This window comes from Balaenoptera physalus, assembly GCF_965194825.1.
Source record: "Balaenoptera physalus genome assembly, chromosome: 3".
In the NCBI taxonomy this organism is placed as follows: Eukaryota; Metazoa; Chordata; class Mammalia; order Artiodactyla; family Balaenopteridae; genus Balaenoptera; species Balaenoptera physalus.
Genome location: NC_138890.1, coordinates 51045613 through 51071056, shown reverse-complemented (window position 1 = coordinate 51071056; position 25444 = coordinate 51045613). Strand labels below are relative to the sequence as shown.

At 54.8% G+C, this 25444-nt stretch overlaps 1 protein-coding gene across 4 annotated transcripts in view; it reads right to left on the bottom strand.

Moving 5' to 3' along the window:
• Positions 1-15492, bottom strand: part of PDGFRB (platelet derived growth factor receptor beta) — a gene marked incomplete at its 5' end in the record, with an annotated part of 38930 nt that extends 23438 nt beyond the window's left edge. For 2 of the 4 annotated variants that reach the window (XM_082454081.1, XM_082454080.1), the window contains one exon: positions 14886-15491. Of the gene's footprint in view, positions 1-2594; positions 2684-14885 lie in introns of all 4 variants that reach the window. The other 2 variants (XM_082454082.1, XM_082454083.1) reach the window with 2 other exon arrangements.
• Between the last annotated feature and the right edge of the window lie 9952 nt (positions 15493-25444).

The following is a 25444-nucleotide window of genomic DNA, read 5'->3' as shown; positions in this document are numbered from 1 at the left end:
CACCGATTGCTCCCACTCCACTCTCATCTCATCCCTTTCAGTCCCCATTCCAGGGCTGGGATCTGGGTTTGAGCCCCAGAAGGGCTACCTCCTGCACCGTCACTGTCTCAGTGGCCTCAGTCTCCAGCTCTCAAAATGGGACGATGGCAAGTATCCCACTTACAGGGCTGCATTTACACGTTAGTCATGGGACACAGGCAAGGGCCCTGGCTTGGGGATCGCCGGTCTCAGCTCTGCCCAGCGCCCTAAGAAGCTCCCTGAATGAATCTGCTCTCCTCCTCCTCGTTCTCCCCATCCCTTCAGACCAGCCTGCCTGAGGGTCCCCTCTCCCGGTTGCTTTAGACTCAAAACCCAGCCAATCTGAGGCCCCCTCCACAGTGCCCTCCTCTCCCATCCCTCCTGCCCCAGCCCTCCAGCTGGATGCCAGGCCTCTTCCAGCAGGAGGGAGCAGCGCCGTGGCGGAGCCAGCATCCACCACGGAGGCCTATCTGTCCCTTGGTGGGTGCCCCTCTGGATCCCCCCTTCCTACCAGAGATCTCAGCCAAAGAAAATCGTTAGCAGCGGAGGCTGGGGGAGGGGGTCATTTCAGCCTCCCTGCCCCTCCCCTCCTGGCCTCCCTGGCTGGCCACACTGTTTATTATTCTAAAGGAGGAATTTGGTCGGCTGGCCTGGAGATGGGAGGTCACGGCAACTAGGACTGGCCTGGCTCTGGAAGGCTGCGGGCTGGGCCCCTGGGCGGGCAAGCGGCCTCCCCCACCACCCCCGACCCTGGCTCCTCTCCTGCTAGGCCTGGCGCTAAGGGGGCTTAGAGTCCCTGAGACTCTGAGCTGGGAGGGGCCTTCTTGAACAGGCAGCAGAGGCCCAGAGACAGACAGAGTCATGGCCCAGTCACACAGCAAAAAGACAGAATCAGGCTGCAGGGAGAGGATGGGCTGGGCAAAAGAGCTCAGGGAGAGTGCAGCCACCTTCGGGAGAGTATGGACACCCAGGGATCTTGGACTGGCTTCTCTCTTTATGAAATGAGCATTTCACATGGGGCTTCAGACCTACTCTGAGACTGAGTGTGTCTCCAGCCCTCTCTGGGACTCAGTTTCCCCATCCACACAGGGAGAGGTTTGGATGGGTCATCTCAAAGAGCCATCCTGCTCTAAAACTGCCAGAGAGAAGATTCTAGTCACTATTATTCCTGCCAGGGTGGTTTGGGGACATGGGGACTGATGAGAGGAAGGGCAACATTCCTGAGGCTGACGTAGACTGAGAATCCATGACCCACCTCATTCCATGGATTCAATCCCCTGACCATTTGGTCCCAGATTTGCTGCGTGTACTTTGACAAGTTGCTTCCGTCTCTGGACTTCAGTCTTCCAGATGACTTCCAGACAAATAAACGGGTGATGTGGACACTCAGGAGGTGGCAGGGGGAAGCGTGGTGTGGGCCACAGGCCGGTGGACTGGGAAGAACCAGAGCGGGGCTTGGGACATGACCTCCTGGGCTATCTTGGATGTTTCCCTGACACCCCCAGTTGTCCATCCAATGCCTTATAGACTTCTGTGCTTCCCAGGGGCTGCTGTATTTCCAGCCGACCCCAGAGGGGCCCAGGTGGCTGATATGGGGGTGGAGGACTTGCCTGTGACCACTGCCCTTCTTCAGGGGCAGGGCTGCGCTCCAAGGAGGAACCACCTGGGACAAGGCGGGTGTCATAGTCAGGGAGGAGGCATCCCCCTTCCTGCCACACTCTCCTGCCTGGGGAGGCCCTTGGAGCAGAGAGAGGGAGGGGACCCTCAGAGATCCCCCCCTTTGCACATGAGGCGAGTTCTCGTGATTCCTCCTATTTTGGCCAGGTTGGGGGTACAGAGGTCCAAAGATGAGGTAATTGCCCAGCTCCTCACAGTGAGTCAGAGGGACCCCCCACTTGGTCCAGGGGAGAACCCCAAGTGAGCAGAGGACCCCAAGCCCAGGAGAGCAAGCGTGCTTGAGGAGTCATTGTCAGAGCCCCAGACTTCTCTCCTTCCTGCTCATACAAGCTTCCACTCCTTTCCCACCGCCTTAATCTAAATAAATCCAGTCCATCTTGGCCACATCCGTTAGCAGCAGCTTCCCTCCCTCGGGGTCCCGAGGCTCCCACGACACAGGCAGGCTGGGGGCGGGGGTGTGCTGCATGGCTGCCAGTGGGGGAGGCTTGCACACGGAGAGCACGTGCACACACAGCACAGGCTACTGCCTACGCGCTCGTTCACACACTGCTCTGAAACACACCCGTGTGCAGCGGGCCCTGTGTGTGCCCAGCCCTCACGTCGGCACCAGAGACGTGCACGCCCACACATGCACACACGCAGCTCCACGGCGCCCAGACTGCAGCCTCTGTGCTCTCCCACGTGCCCATGTGAGGTGTGCACATGCGCAGCAAGTCACACGTATACCCGGCACAAGCAAAGCTGGGCACATACAACACGCACAGAGCATGTGCACACGGTACCCCAAACTCACCTGAACACACATGCACATGCGGGCACAGACAAGCCACAGATCCAACACGTGTTGTGTACTTACTGTGCCAGGTGCCGTTCTGAGCACTTGACACAGATCTACTCACTTGTTCCTCAGACAACACTATGAGGTAGATACAAGGATCGTCCCATTTTAGATGGGGAAACTGAGGCAGAGAGAGCTTATGGAAGTTGCCTAGGAACACAGAGCAGAGATTGAGCCAAGGCGGACTGCTCTGCCACCATTACTCTGTTTACTGGGTTTGGCTGGGCTGAGGCCAGCGGGGACTGATGGAAACAGACCGGACTGAGGTTTATCCAGCCCAGAATGACAGGACTTGGTGATCTGATGTAGCGGGGCTGGAGACAGAGGTATCCTAAATGAGCCCCACCCCTATTTCTGGCTTAGAGTACTAGGGGGCAGGAGTGTGTGTGTGCTGGAGGCACAATACCATTTTCTGAGATGAGAATGTGGTGGAGTAGAAGGGTTGGGTGCTGGCACTGAGCTGGTTTAGAATTTGGAGGGGCTGTGCATATCTGAGTGGACAGAGGGACACTCAGTCTGGAGGTGCGGAACAGGCTGGGCAGAAATAGCAGTGAAATGGGGATGGGAGGAAGCCCTGATTCAGGGAGAAGCGGGTGCTTGAGGCCAGCAGTCTTGGGCCAGGGATGCTCTGAATAAACAAGATGCCAGAGGGAGGAGGAGGCCCTGCCGTGGGGTCAGAGTCTTGGAATGTCAGAGCTCCGAGGCCCTCAGGGACCAGCTATCTGATCCAACCCCCTTACCGTGCCCCACTGTACAGATGGGGGAACTGAGGCTTGGAAAAGGACAGGGATAGGTCTCAGTGTTTTGACCTAGGCAATCCTGGACTCAGTTGGCCAATGGGGCGCTGAAGCACACCTGACTGGGCAGCCCCTGCCTCCAGCCCCGGCTCAGACATGAGGCTGGCGGCTCAGGGCCTAGGGTTCAAACCACAGCTGCTGCTCCCTCCCTCCCCACAGCATACCAACCCCCCCTTGCCACACACAGACCTTTATATCACCTTCCCTGCATCGTCCCAGCCTGGCGGGGATTGGAAACAGACTCAGAGGAGGTGACTTGCTAAGTTGCTGGCAGAAGGGGGACACAGACTCCGGTCTCCTGCCCGCTGGTCTAGTCCTCTCTCCTCCACGCCACAGACACTTCACAGCCCCCGACACAAACTTTGGGGACAGATCCCTGGCTGAGAGTAAGGGATGTGGGTTCTAGCTCAGCTCTGTCACCTGCTTATATGGTCCTGCCCCTCTCTGAGCCTCAGTTTCCCCATCTGTACACAGGGTGGGCAGGGCTGTCCTAGGAACACTTCTGGGGCTGACATGGTGTGACTCTCAGGACCCTGCTCTGGAAGAAGCTGTGCTGAGTTAGAACGCTGGGGTGGGGGTGGGGTGCGGGGGAGGGGCCCTAGCCAGGATGTCATGACTCAGCTCGAAGAAGGCAGCCAGCTCCAGTCCTGGGCGCGTGTAGGGGCAAGAGGCATCTGGAGCCGGAGACTGAGTCTTCCCGTCAGCGGTTGGGAAAGTACAAGAGTGATGGCAGAGAGTGTGGCCCATGTGGGCTTACCCCAAGTGGGCTGAGTTATAGGTACAATCTTGCAACACAGGTAGGGGAACCCCATCCTGGGAGCCAGGAAGGAGAGCAGTTTCCGTTGGATTGGGAGATAGTTACGGGCAGCGGATAGAAAGCTGGGAAGGGGCTGAGGCTATGCGGCTCTCACCTGCCCCTCTCCATCCTATGCCCCTTCTGCCGCTAAAGGTTCAGCACTCCACCCTACACACTGAATCTCCCCACAGACCTCAGGATCACATGGAGGTCAGAGAGGGTGAGCAAACTGCCCCAAATCACACAGCGATGCAGCTTGATCACCCAGGCCCAACTCTCTGCCATGCTGCTTCTAGACCCAGAGGACCTTCCTGCTTTCCAGGTACCTATGAGGTCTCCCAAACAAAGCAGCAGAAATCAGCTAAGTTGGGGCTTGGCATGGGATCCAGCTGTTCTGGAAGTCCAAGTGAGTGGAAGAACAGTGCTAGTTCCACGGACTGTCAATCTGATGCCCCTACCCCTGCCCCCTCCAGCAGAAACTTGGTGGCCTCTGCCTGCCCCATTGTACCAACCCCTCCCCTATCACCTCCACACGCTAACCAGAGGAACATTTCTGAAATCCCCATCTGACCATGTCCTTCCCTGGCACCTCCATGGCTCTCCATCCGCCCTAAGTAAAGGCCAGCTTCTTAGCCCAGCCTTTAAGACCCTTCAAGCCCTGGCCCTGCTGACAGATGACTCATCATGACAGAGGGGGAGGATGCTGTCCTCCCAGCTCCCCAGGGGCCCAAGTGAGGCCCCCATGCTCTCGTCACTCACTCTGTGCTCCTCTCCCCAGGAGGCCTCCCCGGGGACACAATGGAAAGAAATGACCTATTTTCTGGAAGTTCAAAATAAGATGAAACATCTGTCTGGATCGGAGTCAGGCTGATAAAGAACGGGCTGATCCCCCTGTCCGAGCCCCCGCTCCTGCGGCACACCCCCTCACCCGCACTTGGGGGTAGGGGGAGCAGGCCGAGCTACTTGGAACAGTTCATGGGAAAGCGCTCAGTGTGTGCCCCGTGGCCGCTGGGGGCCCAGGGGAGGGGGCCTGGGTCCCCACATGGGCTGGGAAGCGGCCCTGAGAAGGAGGTCAGGGAGGGAGGGAGGGAGGGAGGCCCACTGCACACGCCTGTCCACCCGCCTGCAGAGCAAACACGGCTTGCCTCCCCCGGCGCCTCGCTGGCCTCCCTGTTCATCCCCATGGCCACTCCCTGGCCCATATGGCCTGGCTCTGCCCAGGCCCAGTGATCCCTGGACTAGAGTCCTCTGGATCCCAGCTAGGCCCCAGTGGCCCCTTCAAAAAGGAACAAGGACTTAGAAGGCCTTGAAAATCACAACAAGAAGAAGAATAACTACCCATGATTTAGTTCTTATCACCCAAAGCCTGGGCTAAGGCCTGAATGTGAATGATCTCAGAACGATCCATGACATCAGTGTTGTTTCTGCATTTTACACACGAGGAAAGCAAGGCACAGAGAGGTCAAACCGTTTGCCCAACGATTTCACCAGTACTGGAGCTGGTGCTCGATCCTGGGCAGACTGACAGCACACAGGCTCAACACTCATGTGACGGCCTCTCTCAGGCAGGAGGCAAAGATGTCAAGCTTGTGCCTGGCACACAGTACGAGCTCAATATACAATTCACCAGGTTTATTCTTTCACCCTCTGTCTTCCAACCTCTCCTTCAGTCTCCTTTAGCTAGGTGAACCTGGCAGGATAAGTGGGGAGAAAGTCACACCATCTTTCACAGAGCCCTATAATCTTAGGGCTGGGAGGGGCTGTAAGTACTCCCAATTCACATCTCCCCCACCCTCTCTGCAAACAAAGGGGTTGTCCAGCCTCCAATTGCACACCTCCCATGATAGGGATCTCACTACCTCACCCGCAGCCCATTCCATTCTTGGACAGCCCAGGATCCTCAGAGGTCAGACTATTTGAAAATTTTTATTCCATTGAGCACAATCTGTCTCATCATATCCTCTACCCATTGGTCCTGCTTCCATTCACCAATGCCAATGCCCCCCACCCTGCAACAAGGACATTTTTTCTTCCCATTCATTTTTCTGATGCTCCACAATCTGAAAGCAAACAAAAGCCCTCACTAATTCAGAGATAGGCACTCTGCTAAATGAGATGACCTGGGGATTTTGTTTTATCCTCACAACAACCCTGTGAGGAGGATACAATCATTATTCCCATTTCACAGAGGGGGAAACTAAGTCTCAGAGAGGTATGGCAACTTGCCCAAGGTCACACAGCCAATAAGTAATAAGCCAATGATAAGCTGGGATGCAAACTCAGGCCCGTCTGACTCCAAACCTGTATTCTTAACTGCTCTGCTAGACTGCCTAGCTTCTGCCCAGAAACAGGTCTGATCACAGAGAAACACCCCCACATGGGTTCACCCTAATGGGGTCCACACTGAACCCAGGCTCTCAGGGATGCGGGATCCTCAGAGGTTACAGTCCTGTCCCTCCCTCACTGAGGGGCAGAGTGAGCAAGAGATCTACCCCAGCTCACCCAGGAATTTGGAAGTCAAGTAAGGGTAGAACTCAGAACCTTTCTGCGACGTCACTGCAGAGTCTGAGGGTCAGCGTCTAGGCTGGGGAGAGGAGTCCCTGCTGAGGACAGCCTGGGTCTGGCAGAGGCAGTGCCCAAGCAGGTCTCTGGTCTACCATGAGGCCTGTCCCAGACGCCTCTGAGAAAGGGCATCCCGGTAGTCAGGCTAGGTGCATGGTCAGCTCTGCCACAGGCCTGCTGCGCTCAGGGTCCAGGCCTGCCCCTGCTGAAGCTCCAGCACCCCTTCCACTGTTTGCAGAGGGCCTGGGGGCCTCTGTAGCTGCAGAGTTCCAGGCCTCCACCATCCCTCGGCTGCCCTCCCTGAAACCCACCCCCCGCAGCCAACCCCCAGAGTCTCATCTCCAGCCGGTGCCATGGCAACAGGGAGCGTCAGGCCCTGGCAGCCAGAGGAGCCCCTGAGAGGGATCCCAGGCTGAGGCTGGGGAGGGGGGCGCAGCAGGCGCAGACAAGCAAACCTTCTGTTCCCCTGGCTGCTGCCAGCCCGAGATCAGCCCTGGGCCGGGGTGGGGGCCACACATAGAATGGTTCTCAGAGCCAAGTGGGCAGGGGGCAGGCCTCGGCCGTTCAGACTGACCCACCAGCACGCGGCCTTCCCCCAGCAGCCCAGAGCCCGCACATCGGGCAGGGCGGCTAGCTAAGGAGAACCTGCCGCTAATTGCTGCCAATTACGGAGCATTGAGATTCCCCTCAGAGCCCTCCTGGGCAGCAGAGCCAGAGGGGAGAAAACGCCCACATTTCACTCCCCTCTGGCTTTCCCAGCATCTGTTCTTTCACCCCTTCCTCCAGTCGCTCACCCCGAGTCTCCCACTTAACTGTTACTCAGCCTCCCTGTGCCTCGGGTTTCCCATCTGTAAGTCAGGGCTCGTCATCGAGTTGTCAAGGCCTTTGAATGAGTTAATACAAGGAAAATACTCAGAGCTGGGCCTGGCGCACAGCCCTCGGCCAAGTCAGTGGCCACGTGACTGTTCTTCATTCACTCACGGGAGAATAAGTCACTCACTCATTCACTCACTCGCTGGCCTTGAGACCCCGCTAGGCTAAGCTTGTCAGCAAAGGATGCGTGTGGGAAATGGGGTGATGGGAAAGCCAGGAAGCGTAGCTGCACTTGTTATTGGTATTGTCAGCAGGCTCAGCTTGGGTGGGGTGGGGTCTCCTCCTGGTGCACTCAAGGATTTAAAGGCCAACCCAGGGCCAGAACCCAAGTCTAAAGACTCCCAGTCCACTGTCTGCCAACCAGCTCTTTCTTCTACCTTTGTCTTGGCCTCTTAGTTTGATTTTTCACAAATGAGGAAACCCATCTAACAATTTGGGGGATGCCTTCAAGTTCCTCACATGGGATTAGGCTTCCAGTAGGTGCTCAATAGATGCTTACCCAGCATGAGAGATCAAATGGCTGTGTAGAGTCAGCTCTTCTGGTCCTCAGCTGCCCCCTAAAAACTCAGCATTCCCTGGGCTGGGAAACTGGGATAGGCAGGCGATGGTGACCCTTCCCCTCCAGGGAGGTGATGGGAAGGGCTGGTGAGGGGGCAGCACAGACATATGGGACCCTGATGCCAGCAGGCTGTGCCTGACGCCTCCCGGGGCAGTGAAAGCACATGGAGGGGCTCAGCCAGGCCAGGGGCTGCAGTCCCAGCTAGAAGCCACTTAATCCAGGTCAAAGTCCCAGTTCTACTACCTCATAAACATGTGACCTCTCTGAGTTTAACTTCCCTGAGTCCCAATTTTCTGGAAAAGAGCAAAAGAGATATCCTTTTCCATTGCTGTGAGGGTTAGAGATGATGATGAAAGGCTCCTGACGTATAACAGGCGCTCAGTAAATGGTAATTATTATGATTATAGGACGATTTCAAGGCGGGAGAGGGTGGCCTTGAGTTGGGTTCTCTGGTGGACGATGCCAGGGAAGGGTATTCCACAGAAGCTCTGCATGAGCAGTTAGGGAAGGGGGAGACCGCGAGGCATCCGGGTGGTGGTGGCAGAGAGAGATCTGTTAGGCTAGAAACTGGGGCTCTTCAGCAAAGAGGCAGGGGATGGGCAGAGAAGAAGGGCAGAGGCCACTCTGGGAAAAGTTTGGGGTACTGAGTAAGGACTTGGGCTCTGCCCTGGAGGCACTGGGATGCCAACTTGTCAGGGTATTGACAGTGAGAGTAGGGGGCTAGCTGCTGGCTGGGCAGTGACAATGGTGCAACTCCAAGCCCTTATGGGGATGGGGGGCCTCCACAAAGGAGAGTGACAGGAGTAGGTTGGCATTTTGTGGGAGGGCGTGGATTAGAATGGGACAGTGGAGGCAGCGAGACCAGTCTCAGGGATGAAGCCATCTCAAACCCAGCCTGAACTCCCTGGCAGGACCAGCTATATAATTTGCGGGGCCGAGTGCGAAATATAAAGGCAGGGACCCTTGTTAAAAAACTATTCAGCATTTCAAGGTAATGCTAGGCCCTTCTAAGCGTGGAGCCCGCTGTGACTGCACATGCTGAATGCTCATGAAGTCACCCCTGCTCCCTGGACTAAAGGGGAGGCCATCTGTCTGTCCATCCATCCATCCATGCAGGCATCCACCAACCTGTTTATCTATCTCTCCATACACTTATTTATCACTCTTTCATTATCCATTCAGCAGAAAGACCCCAGCCTGGGGCTGATAAGGACACAAATACAGTTAAGACAGGAGTAGCCCACGGTCCACTGAGTCACACCTGAGCCTTTACCTTTAGGGCTTCAGTGACAGGTTTGTAAATCTGAGCCCTGCCCTCTGGGGCTGACTCTGGAACTTCCCCCCCACCATCCATGACCACTTAGGCTCAGCCTCAGGAGTGGAGAAGCGAGAAGAGGGCGTGTCACAGCCCTTATGATTCCACTTCCCAGGACAGAAGGTAACCAGGGCAGCAACAACATGTGAAATAGCCACACAAAGGCTGGCAGGAGCTCTCAGGGGCTAAGAACAGAGCTGGATGGAACCTCTGGGGTCACGGAGCTGTCCCCTTGCCCCCCACCCCATCACTTTATGTAAAAGGAAATTATGGCCAGAATGGAGAAGTGATGTAACCAAAGGCTCCATGGTCCACAAGAGGGGTTCCCATCCCTCGTCGGGATGGTGTTGCTCCTTTTCAGCCAAAACTCTGCCCTGTGGCCTCACCCCGGGGAGAGCTGGAGCCCAAGCCCTGGACCACAGAGGTGGATGGTGAAGATTCAGCACATGCGCTGGCACAGAGGAAAGTCCAGACCTGCAGGCCGGGTCCTGGGCTCAGTGCTATCACTGACAACCTGTAGGACCTGAGGCACATCCGTCCTCTTCTCTGGACCTCAGTTTCCCGTGCATACAGTAAGGAAGTTGAACACAGTGATCCCCATGGTCCTTTTCACTTCTGACCTTCAGGAACTATCTGACCCCCCTGGCCCTGCTGCCCCTACCTCCCAAGCGACAACCCTTTCCATCACAGGGCAGAGAAGCTGGTACCTCTGGCAGATGAAAGGTTTTGGACACCTGAGACATTAAATAGCTCTGATCTGAAGCGAGGAGAAGAGAGGGTACTAATGCAGTTAAAGCAATACACTTTGATTTTCAACCTCCTGCACTAGGCTGGGCTGGGGCGTCCCAGAAAGCATCTGGGAAAGGCGGATCCTGGGGCCACGGCCTGGGGGGTTCAGGAAGCTCTTTTGCTTGAGGGTTCTGGGCCTGAAGTCTTGGGAGGGGCTTCTACGCTGGAAACATTAGTGTGTGAATTCCACACTCCTCCCATTAGAGGTGGGTCTCTGCATCCATTCATTCCCTTGCCTCTGGAGCCCATCATTCATTCATCTACCATGGGCCAAAGCCTTGCTTCCTTTTGAAATCAGAGCCTATGAAGTTCGAAAATCAGCAAAGGGTCACAGCATCCACACACACCCCCTCACAGGCACTCCTCCTGACCCTCCTTCCTCAGTATCTCAGGAAAATAGGGCTGTGGGCGCTGGGAAAACACGACCTCAGAGCTCCCCAAGAAACTGAGTGCATTAACAGGCCGCTCTGATTGTCAGAATGTTCCTCCTCCTTGTTATAGGGCACCGTTTTCCATTAGCGGTCATCGATCCTGACCACTTTCTGTAATGTGTAGAAAAAGGGTAAGAAAAAACCCTTTCACTGTGAAGTTAAATATGCATGATCCCCGAGTACACAACAGAGCTTGTGCAGCTGCCAATCTGGGCTGGCGTGGCTTGGAATCCTGGAATTGTTTTAGGTCTGGAAGGAGCTCAGAGATCATCTTGTTCAACCTCCTTGTTTTACTGATGGGAAAACTGAGACCCAGAGAGGGACTGACTCACCCACAGTCACACAGGATGGGTTCCTGGGTCTGATGACCACCTCTGGAGCTCTGAGGGGCACCACAGCCGAGACCCAGACCCCACTCAGCCTCTCGATCGTGGACTCTGGAGTCAAAAACACCCGGTTTAAATCCTGGCTCCATCACATCCTGGCTGTGGGACTTTGGGCAACTGACTTAACCTCTTAACCTCTCTGGGCATTTCTTCATCTGTAAAATGGAGAGCTTATATCCACTCCTCGAGGTGGTTTGCGATGATTAAATTAGATCAGCAAATATTTATTAAGCACTCACTGAATGCCAGGCCTGTTCCAAGCGCTAAGGAATACAGCAGTGGACCTGATGGTAATGGATGTAAAGCACAATGAAAGTGCTCAGAGAGGGCTGGTCCCAGTTCTGTCATCCTGCACACATGGCTTCCCAGCTGAGGCGTTACAAGCTCTGAAGCTGGGGAGACATGGTGGAGGGTTGCGGGAGCTGTGGAAAACAGGGCAGGAAGATCTCCCCCTTCCAAGGGTCCACTGCCTGCAGGGTTCTGAACCACGTGCAAGAAATGGGGTGAGGGGGTACATTTCAGGAATGTCTGGGGCCCCTCTCACTCCTTCCTCCCTCCTCACCACTCAGTAGCCTGTCCTGAGCAAAGCACCCAGAGTCCCCTCCAGAGTCCCCTCCTTCAACCTAGAAGGCAGCTGGTCTCAGAGCCAGACTGTGCCTGGAGGATAGAGTTGAGCCTTTAGCACGCCCATGGTGCCCAGGTCCCTTCCCTTTTGTGGGCATAGCACTTCACGAGGTGCAGACTAATTTCACAGCCAGGTCGTCCCATGCAGGAGGCGGGGACAGCAGCTGCTCTCTCTTAGCCTTTGGCATTAAGTCCAGCCCCAGGAGATGCAGGAACTGTGCTAAGCACCTTATCTGTATTATTACTATGTGGACCCCACATCCCACCCTACTGCTCACAGAGGAGGGGCCTGATGCCCAGAGAGGCAGAGCGCTAGCCCAGGGTCACACAGTCAGCCAGAGCCAAGGGGGGCTCATCAGATGCCCAAACCTGGTGTTGTTTACCCACCGTGCCCACTGCCTTCCAGATGCGGAGGCAGCAAGAAAGAGGACGTGGGGGCCTGAGGTTGGCTACACAGTGGATTTGAGTCGAGCCAGGACCAGAGCTGGGTCTCCTGACTCTGAATCCATGGTGCTTTCCGCTGCCCCACATCTGTGGGCAATTAGAAGTCTCAGCTCTTCTTCCCACAGAGGAGGCAGGGCTGCCCGTTCACCACTGAAGGGAGGGGACTCACCAGATGGTCTCCTTCCTCACTCAGGACCAAGCCAGGGCCCGGGTGGACCCGGGAGCAGGTCAGGCCTGAAGCTAATCTTTCTGCTGGAGAAAGTGCTGGAGCCAGGAGCAGGCTCTGTGGGAGGATGGAGACTCTCTGCTCTGACCAGGGGCTCCCTGGGAGCAAGGGGGTTAAGTCTTTGGTTTCAGGCAGACCTCGGCCTAAATACCAACTCTACCAACTAACTGTGTGACCCTGGGAAAGTCACTTAGCTTCTCTGAGCCTTGTTTTCCTTGTCTTCAAAACAGGGGTAAGACAATAGCTAGGACATAGAAGCAACCTAAATGTCCATCGACAGATGAATGGATAAAGAAGATATGGCACATACGTACAACGGAATATTACTCAGCCATAAAAAGAAATGAAATTGAGTTATTTGTAGTGAGGCGGATGGACCTAGAGTCTGTCATACAGAGTGAAGTAAGTCAGAAAGAAAAAAACAAATACTGTATGCTAACACATGTATATGGAATCCAAAAAAAAAAAAAAAGTTCTGAAGAACCTAAGGGCAGAACAGGAGTAAAGACGCAGAGGTAGAGAATGGACTTGAGGACACGGGGAAGGGGAAGGGTAAGCTGGGACGAAGTGAGAGAGTGGCATGGCCATATATACACTACCAAATGTAAAATAGATGGTTAGTGGGAAGCAACTGCATGGCACAGGGAGATCAGCTCCGTGCTTTGTGTCCACCTAGAGGGGTGGGATAGGGAGGGTGGGAGGGAGACGCAAGATGGAGGGGATATGGGGATATATGTATATGTATAGCTGATTCACTTTGTTATACAGCAGAAACTAACGCACCATTGTAAAGCAATTATACTCCAATAAAGATGTTAAATAAACCAAAACAAAACAGGGGTAAGAATAATACCGATTCCAAAAACCTGTTGTGGGGATTATAAGGCATACGAGGTTCCAGGCTCTGTGCCCAGCACATGGTAAGCACTCCATGATGGTGACCAACATGGTCTGCATGTCCCCAAGTGCTGTGGATTCAGGGCCCTGATGCTTGGAGACAGGGGAGGACTGCCTGATTTCAGAAGATCTCGTTAGAGGCCTCTGTGCACTTTGGGATCACAGAGGCAGGGGCACTCCCCCCCTTGACATATAGGAAAATGTCTGGGGAACACACATAAGGTTCTGGAAAGGCACCTGAAGGAAGACAAGAGGCCTGGGTTCTGGGCTCACCCTTGGGAACACAAGGTCTTCAGTCAGTCCTTCCTCCCCTTCACAACCACATTTTCTCAGCCCCACTGGCCTCCTCGGAACACTGGGGCCAGAACACAAGATGGGGAAGGCTGGGGCCCAAACAACCTCTGATGTGTAAACAGAACACGAACAGAAAGAGAGGGTCAAGCAACAAGGCTCCAGGATGACGGGCATGGTAAGCTCTTGGAAGACTAGAAGAACCCTGGAAGGCTGCCTGGAGGAGGTAGAATAGGGAGGGTCCTTGAAGGAAAAGGGAAAGTGGTAAGGAAGGGCATGCACACTGGCAGGATCATGAACATTCCTTCCGGGAATCCTGGGATCTGACCGGCAGGAACACAAAGCCCAAGTCTGGCGTGATGGGGCAGGGAGGTTACTATCTCCCTGAGCTCTGCCACCTACTAGCTGTGTGGTACAGTTTTGTGGCTGCTGTGAGCCTCAGTTCCCTCACTCGTAAATTGGGTATAAAATCAGTCCCTGCCTCTGGATTTGCTGGTGAGCGTTACCTGAGATCATGCTTATAAAACACTCCACATGGTCCTGGCATGCAGTAAGTGTCAATCAGTGGCAGCCGCTATTAGGAGTTTGGGCTTTCTATAGGCACCTTCTACTAGGGAGACTCACAGAAGGAATCAGATTCATATTTTAAGATGGAGCGGAGAAGCGGGGAGACAGTGAGGAGGCCTGAGCAGCTGCCTGGGACCAGAGGAAAGGGCCCAGCAGCCAACACCCCTTCTTCACAGAGGGGCCCCCAGATCCCAAACCCCCAGCCCAGGCTGCATGACTGTGACTGTTAGGACTGGCCTGCCATGGCCCCCTCGCCTTCGCACTTTCCCAGCCGCTGGGGGTTTGGAAGGACATCTTAGGAATCTGGAAAATTTGCAAATCCATTTAAATCCTGAGAGGTTGCCTGGCGGCCGACTGGCCTAGAGCCAGACAGATTCTTAGGGACAAGGCTTGGGCCCAGGGACAAGAGGCAGTGGATCTGAGGTCCCCGTTCCCTGCTAGGTCCTCTTGCCATGTACCCTGCTGGCCATCTCTCAATTCCCCTCTCACACTCCTCCCAGCTCTCCCCGCCACCCCCCAACAGGCGGTGCTTTGCTTTGGAGGCCCCCCCCACCCTGCTCGGCACCCAGAAACCTGTGGGATTTGTTTGATGAGGGCAGGGGGCACCCACCCCAGAACAGCCTGAGCAGGAGAGAGCTGGCTCCTCCAGCCCTGATGTCGCCGACAGCCTCCCGGCCTCCTCCCATCTGGTTTGGTTAAAAATATTTTCCATTTTTTGACCTACCCAAGAAGGCGCAGTCTGGGACAAGGGGACAGGACAAGGGGCTGGGGTTCCCTCCTCTTCCCAGCACTTACCTTGCTGCTGATGCCTTCTGAAATGTGGGCAAGGTCCTGGGCTCTGGGCTGTCACCCCCTCCAGGAAGACCTCCTCACTGCCTACCCTCTCCTGTTATCAGAAAGACTTTGCTGGACCCGAAATTGGGCAGCGGCAGGGTAGGAGGGCAGTGAGGACCCTTGCAGGCTCCCAGAGCCTCAGGAGAATGGAGGGAGTGAGGGGCTATGGGGGTGAGGAGTGGCCTCACTCCCAAAGCATCCCTCTGGAGGAGCAGGGCTGCCAGGAGGTGCAGCCCTGGATCTGTCTGTCTGTGTGGCTCGGCACAGGCTGCTGCCTGGTGCCGCTGGTCAGAGGGGCCCGGGCGCTCTCCTCCTAGTCCCTCCTTCTCTCCAGCTCCAGACTGGGCGGGCAGGGACTGTGGGCTGCTGGCAGCCCCAGGAGCTCACACCACCGTGGGCTTCCCTGGCCCCCCCCCCACTTTGGGGGAAAGGCTGCAGGGCGGCCTCTGATTGGCTCAGCTGGGGGAAGGGGGGCTGGGGGCGGGGAGGGTGGACGCGTGCGTCTGTTTTCAATTTTAGTTCCCCCTCCCTCTTTCTTTTCCCCCAAGTTTCTTGTTTTTCTTCCTCTTTTCCCTCTGCTTGCTCCCTCCCGTAGCCTGCTCACTCAGGATGTGAGGAGATGTTTAGAAATTCCGCAGCCCACGCCAGCCAGCCGCTGAGTCACTTTTATTAAAGAGTGGCCTGGCCCCACTCACCTGATGCCTGTCTCGGGTGGCAGACTCCCCTTGCCGTGGCACCTGGGGCTGGGTCCCTTCTCTGTGCCTTAGCTTTCCCATCTGTAAAAGGAGCTCTGATAACCTATCCAGTTGATTCCATCGACATTCATTCCTTAAACAAGCTTGTTGAGCACCTACTATGTGCCAGACACTGTGCTGGGTGTTGGGATGCAGTAGTAAGTTACAGTCCCTGACCTCAGGGTACCTAGGCTAGTGGGAGAGACAGTGCCCAGGGAGGGCAGGGGGGCTGAGAGTGCATTTAGAGGGGCACTCGCAGAGGCTTAAGGGAATCAGAAAGGGCTTCTGAGAAAAGGTGACTTGGAAGAGAGAGAAAGCCCTTCTGAGGTTATCAGTCGCTTCTCATAAGAAGAAATCAAGGTCCAGGGGTGAATTAGCACAGAGAGAGAAAGAGACATGCCCAAGGTCATCCAGCAGACTTCAGATTTCCAGACATCTTCCTCCATCATCTCAAAACCCCTGGAGTACCAAGAAAGAATTATTTCCTCACTGTATAGACAAGGAACTGAAGCCCAGAGGAGTGAGATGAGCTTCGCAAGCTCACACAGCTATGGCAGAGCTAGAGCAGAATCAGGCCTCATGAGTCACATGGTGGAACAGATACAGGTGATCTGACCCCAGCATAAGACCCACACTGCAGTGTCAACTGGCCCTCCTGTCCCACCTTCTTCTTGGGTTATCCCTTCCCCATCTCTCATTCATTTTCAAGGGCCTGTTGCGTTCCGTTTCCATCCTCTGCACTAAGGTCTGCCAAGGCTCCTCTAGGAGTCCCTCGGCTTCTCACCCCCTCACTTCTTCAACCGTCATTTCCTCGGATCAGAACATGTCTCTAATCACAGACTTCTGACCAAGGGCATCATTTTAAAAGGGCATAGATTTGGGTTGTGTCACCCTGCCACCATTACTGTACACATGGGGAAACAGAGTCTCAGAGAGGGGAAGAAAGGTGTCCCAGGTCACACAGGTAGAGCCTGACTCTGCCCAGAGCTCCTTCCATCCTGCCCTCTGTCTACACCCTTTTCCTCCTGGGCCTCACCCCAGGTTCCTGTTCATGGGGAGAAGGAGGTTGGGATTTCATGCCAACCACGGTAACCTATCTTGCACTCATTTCTTGGTCTTGTCCCAGTGGGGACTGCCCAGCAGAGCATCTGGCTGGACCACACAGAGGGAGAAGTGTTCTCAGACGAGCTCCAGGCAATGTGGTGGGGGCCATGAGAGCCTCCCAAAAGAGGGGGCCTGGTCCAGCTTGGTGGCAATGGAGTCACAGGGGAATACGGGAGACTCCAGAGACCACAGGGTCAGGCCTTCCTGCCCAAAGATTCCATCAGTCTTTACAACTTTCCTCCAGGCATTTGCCTTGGCCATTCACCTCTAAAGCCTTGGCCCAACTTCTCGGACCAGGTCAGTGGGGGAGAACAAGGAGGCATTTCAACTCCCAGTACCCAAAATAGATAGTCTGGGAGTCAGGAGACCCAGCTGTGCACTTCTTGTGTGGCCTTGGATAGGTACCATGTCCTCTCTGAGCCTCAGTTTCCCCATCTGTTCATAACAGGGGTGGACTCACTGTGCTGGAGGGCCCTTGGGATGCTTTGTCTACAAGTGTCTTAGAGTTGGACTCTAGCTAGGGAGAGGAGGCTGGTGGACCCCAGGGCAAGGGGACAGCTGGGGGCCAGAGATGCAGCACAGAGGGGAGGGGGCGGCCGCTGGTGGCTCCCCTGGGAAGCTGGCGGCTGCCGGTTTCCGGCCAGCCCAGGCATCCGGCTGGCCCATCTGGAATCACTTAGCCCCTACCACCATTAACCCTTGGCAGGCACCAGGACTGTTATGCCTCCTCATGGCTGAGATGGGGTTGGGGGATGCAGAGCCGCATGGAACACCACAGGGCACTCACTGAGGGCTGGACAGTTGAGGAAGAAGGGTCATGATTGACAGGGCAGGCTCTGGAGCCGGAGACAGAGCTGGGTTCAAATCCCAGCTTCTGCAGTTCCAAGCTACAAGATCTTGGGCAAGTCACTTAAACTTCTCAGCCTCAGTTTCCTCCTCTGAAAAATGAAGATAATTCCAGGAATGACTTGAAAGACTGTTGTGATTTGTAATGCACACCTCAAGGCCTAAGTACAGTGTCTGAAGTGTTCTTGAAATAGTGCGTTTCCCTCATTCCAGCTGCAGCCCACCACTGTGTACCCCTAGGCTGAGCTCTCCACTTTCTGGGCCTCAGTTTCCCCTGTGTACTCTGAAGGAGTGTGCAGTGGGCAGTGCAGTGCCGTCACGCTGGGGTGGTCAGCGTGGCCCCCAGCCCCACTGGGGACAGGATAAGCCACGAGCAGTCTCCCACCTGCCCAGATGCTGGGAGCCTGGTCCAGCCTCCGACAATCCTGTCTTGGGAGAGGCTAGGCTGAGAGTGGGTGGGCGGAGCGTGGAGCGTGGGGAGCCCTGCCTGAGGTGAAGTGCGATGGGGTACAGAGGGAGAGAGGAGCCGCAGGCCTTGGGGTTCAGCACGTCCCCTTCCCACTGCACAGTGTCATGCTTGGGGATTAAGAACCTGGGCTCTGATATGGGTAGTTCCCAACTCTGCCACTTCCTAGCTGTGTGACCCTAGACGAATTACATGATCTGAGCTCAAAGAGCCTCAGTGTTTTGAGCTGTAAAATGGGGTTGTTGAGAGGCCTGAATAACACCTGCACCGAAGGTGTTTTGTTCAAGGACTAGGGCAGAGTGAGAAAGCTCCACAGAAGGTGCCTGATTCTCAGGTGTCGCCTTGAGCTGCTGTCACAGAAGTCCACCATCAAGGCTGGAGGGAAGCTGGTCCAACCGCTGCTTGTATAGCCAGGATACCTGAGGCCCAGTGATGGAAAGTGACTGTGATATGAGACCAGGACAGACACCCAGGTTCTGGTCTAGACTCTCAGGCCCATGTTCTTCTCTGAAGGAGGGAACTGGGCTGAACTGAATCCCCTCCTCAGCCCCCCAACCCACGCTGCTTAGAGCCGGAAGCCAGAGCTCTCCGTGGGGCGGGGGAGGGGGCCCGGAAAGGGCGCCTGAGTGGGAGAATTCCCAGTAGGCCAGCTCAGTGCTCACTCAGGCAGCACCAGCGGCCACCACATCTGGCTCTCCCACGCTCCCGGCGCTGCCCCCCCTCCCAAGCTCCCCCGGCCTGGGCCGAGGATGCAGCACACATGTCCCAGGCATTGGCACAGTCATCTTGGATGTCAGGGTCTGAAGAGTCCTAAGAGCGACAGGCATGGAAACTGAGGCCCAGAGAGCAGAGGGGACTTGCCTGAGGTTAGCAGAGACAGAAGGGGCCTGGAATGCAGGACTCCTGACCCCCAGCACCGTGTCTTTCCTCCCTGCACACCCTGAGCAGGTAGGTCCCTGTACCTACAGGTGGGGGAGTGAAAAGAGGCACACAGTGGAAACTGCCCCTTCCCCTCCTGGACACTCAGCATAGTGGCTTGCTGGTGGGGCAGAGGGACCAATGGCGGCTTCAGGCCACATTCCCAACCTAGATTCCTAGAACTGCTTATGCTGGCCCAGTCTGTCACCACCAAGGCCTAACAAGGGCTTCAAGACCCTGCCCGCCTCAGCCTCTCCCCAGCCTCCAGCTGGCCTTGGTCTCAGTGCCCCAGGGAACAAGAGTGTGTCCTTCTGGTACACAGATGGCTCAAGGACCATCAGAACAGCAGGGCCCTCAGAGTCCACATATCTCCCCCTCACTGGATAAACTGGGTCCCAGAGAAGGCCAGAACCCTCTTGAGGGCACACAGCGGGTCTGGAATGGGGCCTCGGACTCCCAGGCCCTTCTGTTTCTCCCACCATTTATCCATGCAATTCAAGTTAACTGAACACCTGCTATGTGCCCTGCCCTCATAGAGCTCATAAGCAAACACCAAGGAAACCACAAATTAATAATATAAAAATTGTGACAAATGTGATGAAAGAGTCAGAATAACAGGCTGGGTAGGTGGGGTTCTTGTTTAGGTAGATTAAGGCTTCTCTGGGGAAGACATAGTTCAACTGAGATCTGAGGTTAAGAGGCCACCTACAATGCAGGGGTAGGAACAGTGTTCTGGACAGAAGGAACAGCATGTGCAAAAGCTTGGAGGCCAGAAAGAGCCTGGTGTGTCTGAACAGGAAGAAAAGAATGGTTGAGGCACAGAGAGGAGACATGGTGGGGAATAGGCTGGAGAGGTAGTAAGGGGCCTTGTGGGCCTGACAGGAGTCTGGCTTTTGTCCTGAGGGTCAGGAGGGGCCAGTGTAGGATTTTAAACAGGGCACCGATGAGATCATGGTGGTACACTGTGGAGGATTGGCTAACAGGGGCAAGAGGCGAGGCAAGGCAGGGGGCTAGTAGGGAGGCTATGGTAGTCGACTGTGGGCTGACTGCCCCCACCCTGACTCTATCCATCACAGAGGCTGCGGGAATGCATTCAACTGGGAGTTGGGACTTCTGGGCCCCAGTCCATGCTTGACCACTGACTCACAGTGTGACCTTCCTTTCCTGGCCTCTGTATCTCCTCTGGACAATGGGTCAGACACAGTGCTCCTTCAGATGTGCACATTCTGCCCCTGGGTCTCTGGCTCTAGTGTCCTTTCCGCTCCCTAAGTGGCTGTGTACTGAAGGACTGCCCCCCCCAGGCCACGCCTCTGTTTCTCCACTGGGAGGGGGAGGGGAATCAGCACATCTTGTGTCAAGATTGAGACTAGGCAGCCAGTGAGCCTTCCAGTAGTACCTCAAAGGGCCAGCAGGTGGCGCCCCAGCCTCTGAAGGGGGCAGGAGGAGGCGAGGACCATGATGGGAGGGGAGAGAGGAGGGGGGAGGGGGCTCCGGAGGGGGCTCCCAGCAGCTCCAGCACTCACCCATGAGCCTCACACCTGCCCCCTGAAGGTGGGCAGAGATCATCATCCTCACTTCCACCTCAGAAACAGCTCAGAGAGGGAGAGTTCCTTGCCCAAGGTCGCAGAGTGAGATCAAAGCTTGGCTGGGAATGGCGGGGCAGTCTAGGTAAGCCTAACGCTGGCCGGGGTGCCCACCAGCTTCTCTTAAGCAAATCACTTCCAACAGGAAGCTGAGCCCAGAACCTCTTTCTTTCAGGGCCATAAACCTGATTTAAAAACCAAGTTATCACCAAGATCTTTATGAGGCCATCAGTCTCTGAGCCCCACCCCAGAAGGCCCTGGTCGGGTGTGTGAGAGCAGCCCAGAGGGAGGACTTCCAGAGGGAAGAGGGGCCCACCCGGGGAGCCAGAGGGAAGGAAGGCTCCAATAAACAGCCGCTCCCAGAGATAAGGGGCTGTCAGAGAGGAAGAGGCTGCCACATGGTCGAGGAAGCGCCTTCTCCACCCACACATGGTCACAGCGCCACAGCTGGACGGCGGTCCAAAGCAACAAGTCCCCAGTGGGCACCTGGGGACACTGAGGCCCAGGGAGGCAAGGACCCAAGGTCACCTGGCGAGTCAGAGGCCAAGGTGGGGGAAGACCTGCGACTTCAGACGCCTAGCTTGGAATTTCTAAACAAGGTTACAGTGTCCTCAGAGGTGTCACATGAGGGGTAGTTCAGGCCTCTGACTGAGGGGTCCATCTAAGGGTGAGGGCGAGGGCGGAGCTGAGGCTCTTTTGCATGAGGAAGCTAGAGGAGGAAGAGGAATCAGGTATTTGTTTAAGCAAAACCCTGGGGTGAAGGGAGAGGCACATACAGGCTCACTATCCTTCAACCTGGCTCAGCTGGAGAGGAAAGAAAAACTTCCAGACAGGCCACTCACCTGCTGTGTGGCCTCAGGCAGGTAACTTCACTTCTCTGAGCTCTAGCAGCTTCATCTGCAAAACAGGGATAACAAGGACCCAACCTCACCGGGCTGGCTGCCGTGAGGATGAAATGAGATTAACACATGCAAACAACTTGGCATGATGCCTGGCACTTAGTAAATGCTCAATAAATAATGGTGCTCTTGTTATTATTTCAGCACAGGTAAAAGGGCAAACCCTGCAATCTCAGAGAGATGCAGTGAAAGGGCTGGGCATCAGAAGACCTGGGTCTGATTCCAGTATAGAACTGACCTGCTGTGGGAACTTGGAAAAAAATCCTTTCTTTCTTTAGGCTTCTGGCCCTCAGTTTCCCTACCTGTAAAATGAGTGGGTTGACTCTCTAAGGGTCTTACATGATCAGGATGCTACGAAATGTATGATAGCCTTGCTCTCCTACACTACACGGACCAGGGGTGCCGTCTGGAGGACCAGCAGGGCTGGCTGAGGACCCCTTGGGCGCTCTGGCTGGGCAGCAAGAAAGGCCAGTGGGGTCAGGAGACCTAGCTTCTGTGCCCAGCTCTGTGCCTCTGTGACCTTGGCCAGGCACCTAGACCTCTCTGTGCTTCCTGCTTCCTTTCCTCATCCAGCAAATGGGGCCAGTTTGTCCCACCTTTCCCAGTACCCAGGGCTCAGGAAAGAGCAGGCCCAATGTGGGGTGGGGGTGGGTGGAGGCCGGCCCCGGGAGGTGTGTGTGGAGCGGCAGTCACCTCCTGCCTCCACCCTGGGAGAGGACAGCACGGAGGGGACCACGGAGCAGCTGGGATGGCCCCCCAGGCCTTAGGCCTCCCTAACTCTGCTCTCTCCCTGGCTAGGGAAATAGTCCCTGCTTTGCCTGGAAAGTCCCCCATCCCTCAGCCACCACCCTAGTCCTGGACACTGTCTTCATCACTCCTGGACCCCTGCCCAGCTTCCTTGCAGCTTTCAGGCTCCCCACCTCTCCTCTGGCTCATTCTCCACACACCAGCCACAGCCCCCTTCCCACGACACAAAACCCTTGATAACAACCTCCCATACCCCTCATCAGGTCTGTCCTGCCGGGCCTTGCTCTGTCTCTCTCCACAATCCTCTCCTGCCCCCGTCTTGTGACCCCCCCACCCCGCATCACTGAACTCCGAATTGGTCTTTCCGTTCTGGAGGACCACCTGTCCCCTCCAGCCTCAACCCCTCTGTTCACACTGTCCGTCTGCCCACAGTGTCCCTCCCTGCTCCCCAGGGCCTTGACTCATATGTCACTTCCTCTTGCAAGACTTCCATGTCTCCTCCCTTTGGGAAAACTCTCCAGATTCCTGGCCCTCACCGAGATGTAATTTTGCCCCTATTTGTGATCATTTGATTCATACCTGCTTCTCCCCCTTCCCCTTCTGTAAGCACTCCAAGGGCAGAGCCTCGCTCAGTACCTGACACAGGGTCAGCACAAAGGAGGAATGTTAATATACATTTGTCAAACATATGAACACATGAACAAATGAATTCCTATACCTAGTCCCAAACTTTAAGCCTTCCATCTAGGTCTGATGTAGCATATTCTTGGAATTAGAGGGCACCTAGAGGACACCAACTTTCTCACTCCCTGGGATAGGCATCCTTTCAGCAGCATCCCTGACTGGGGACCTCCAGCAGTCACCTGCATACTTTCTGTGATGGTGAGCTCACTCTCTCTTTCACAACCGCCCTCTAGAGGGCACTTTACTATGGGTGGGTTGGAATCCATTTCTGTGCCTGCAGCTTTCTCTCTGAGGTCTTAGGTCTGCCCTGTCCCCAACCCCAAACTCAGACTTTCAAGTCACTCTCCAGGTCTTTTCTTCCTCCATTCTGAGCAGTCCTGGTTACATCAACTCAGAGAGTAGAGCCCATTCCTCTTGGGTTTCTTCTCCCTTCTCTGTATACTTCCCAGTTTCTCACTGACCCCTTGAAAAACTGGGTCCTGGGCAGAGCCCAGCACTCCAGAGGACTTGCTGAGCAAACTTCCACCAACACATCCACTTCCTGACCTTCCCTGCTAAGGCAATGATGAGCTCATCCATGTCAGCCACAACCCAGGCAGCCCTCTTCCCCCCTCCCACGAACAACATTCATTTTGCTGCATAAACTTGGGCATAACCCCTTTCCTTTCGGGGTCTCACTACTTCCATCTGTGCAATGAAAAGTGTTCCTCCAAGCAGGAAGGGGCACCCTGGGCATAATGTCCCTCACTCTGCTATAGTATCCATCAGAGCTGCAGAAGAACAAGATTCTGACCAAGACCAGCTTCATGGGTGAGTCAGCTGTGCAGTCACACAGGGCCCAGTGTTTAGAAGGGCCCCATGCTTGGTTGAATGCTCTACCGTTGCCATCTTGAAATTTATAATAATTTTTGAACAAGGGATCTCACGTTATAATTTTGCATTGGGCCCTGTAAATTGTGTCCTGATCCTGACACATCTGTCGAACCCTGAGATGCTGCTGCCCTGCCCTAGCTAATGTGGTGACCCAAGGGACGGACAGCTTAAATAGATAAGATTCTGCCCACCCTGATTCTGCCCACCTTCTGGGGGCCACATGTCCCTGAACATTTAGGGGGCTCCCAGGAAACGCTGGAGGATCAAATCCCATAGGGGGCTTCTGTGCAGCTCCTTGGCCCGGAACCTCTTGTGGGGAGGGAACGCATCTCCCACAGGCCTTCTGATCCAAAGCCCTGTCCTTCATGAATCCTTCCCCAAATCCCTCTACTTTGCTCCCCACTCCCGGTTCACGGATGGCCTCTCAACTATTTAACACCCCTCCACTCCCGTAGCTGTGAAATGTTTGGCAGTCTTTAATTGGGCAAGGTGCGGGGAGATGCGTGATACATTTAAAATCCAAGAGAGCCCCAGCTATAATAAATGGATCAGGGCTTTAGGATAAGCCAACTATTAAAAAGACATCTTTGAATCAAATGAAGCACTTTGAATATGAACTGGGTATTAGATAATACCCAGGATTTTGTGTTAATTTTTTTTTGAATTTTATTTTATTTATTTTTTTATAGAGCAGTTTCTTATTAGTTATCTGTTTTATACATATTAGTGTATACATGTCAATCCCAATCTCCCAATTCATCACACCAACACCACCACCACTTTCCCCCCTTGGTGTCCATACATCTGTTCTCTACATCTGTGTCTCTATTTCTGCCCTGCAAACCGGTTCATCTGTACCATTTTTCTAGGTTCCACATATATGCGTTAATATACGGTATTTGCTTTTCTCTTTCTGACTTAACTTCACTCCGTATGACAGTCTCTAGATCCAGGAATTTGTGTTGATTTTGTTGGGTGTGATAATGGCATATTATGTAAGAAAATGTCCATGTGTTTTAGAGATGCATGCTGAAGTATGTAGGGGTAAAATGACATGATGTTTGAAATTTCTTTTAAAATACTTTAGCCAAAAAAGGGAAGCAAGTCAGTTAAATAAGCGTGGCAAAATCTTGATAACGGTTGAAACTGGTGATGGGTATATAGTGATTCACTCTACAGTTCTACTTTTGTGTATGTTTGAAACGTCTCATTAAAATAAAGGTGGGAGTGAGGGCGGGGGTAGGGGGGTTGCCAAGAGAATTGTGAGAAGTTCTCTAGAATGTCTCTAAAAGAATGTCGCTACACCACCTCTCTAAGAACTTTCCCTAGAGAGCCAACTCAGGTGAACTCCCCAATTGTTTGCAGACTCGTGTATGTGCATATGTGCATTTTCCCTCCGGGGGGAAAAACATCCACAGCTTTCATGAGACACTCAGAGGGGTCGTGACCCCTCCTCTCCCCGCCCCCCCCGCAAAAGATTAAGGACCCGCTACCTTAAAGACGGGAACCCCGTTTGAAGTCAGCGTTTCCTCCCCTTCACCTCCAACTGGTCCCTGCGGACTGCCCCACAGGCCCGGTGTGGCTGCGTGACGCTGGCCTGGGGTCCCCGCACCCCTCGGATCCCTTCTCTCCACCTGTAAAAGGGGGTTGCGGGGCGGTCGAGGTG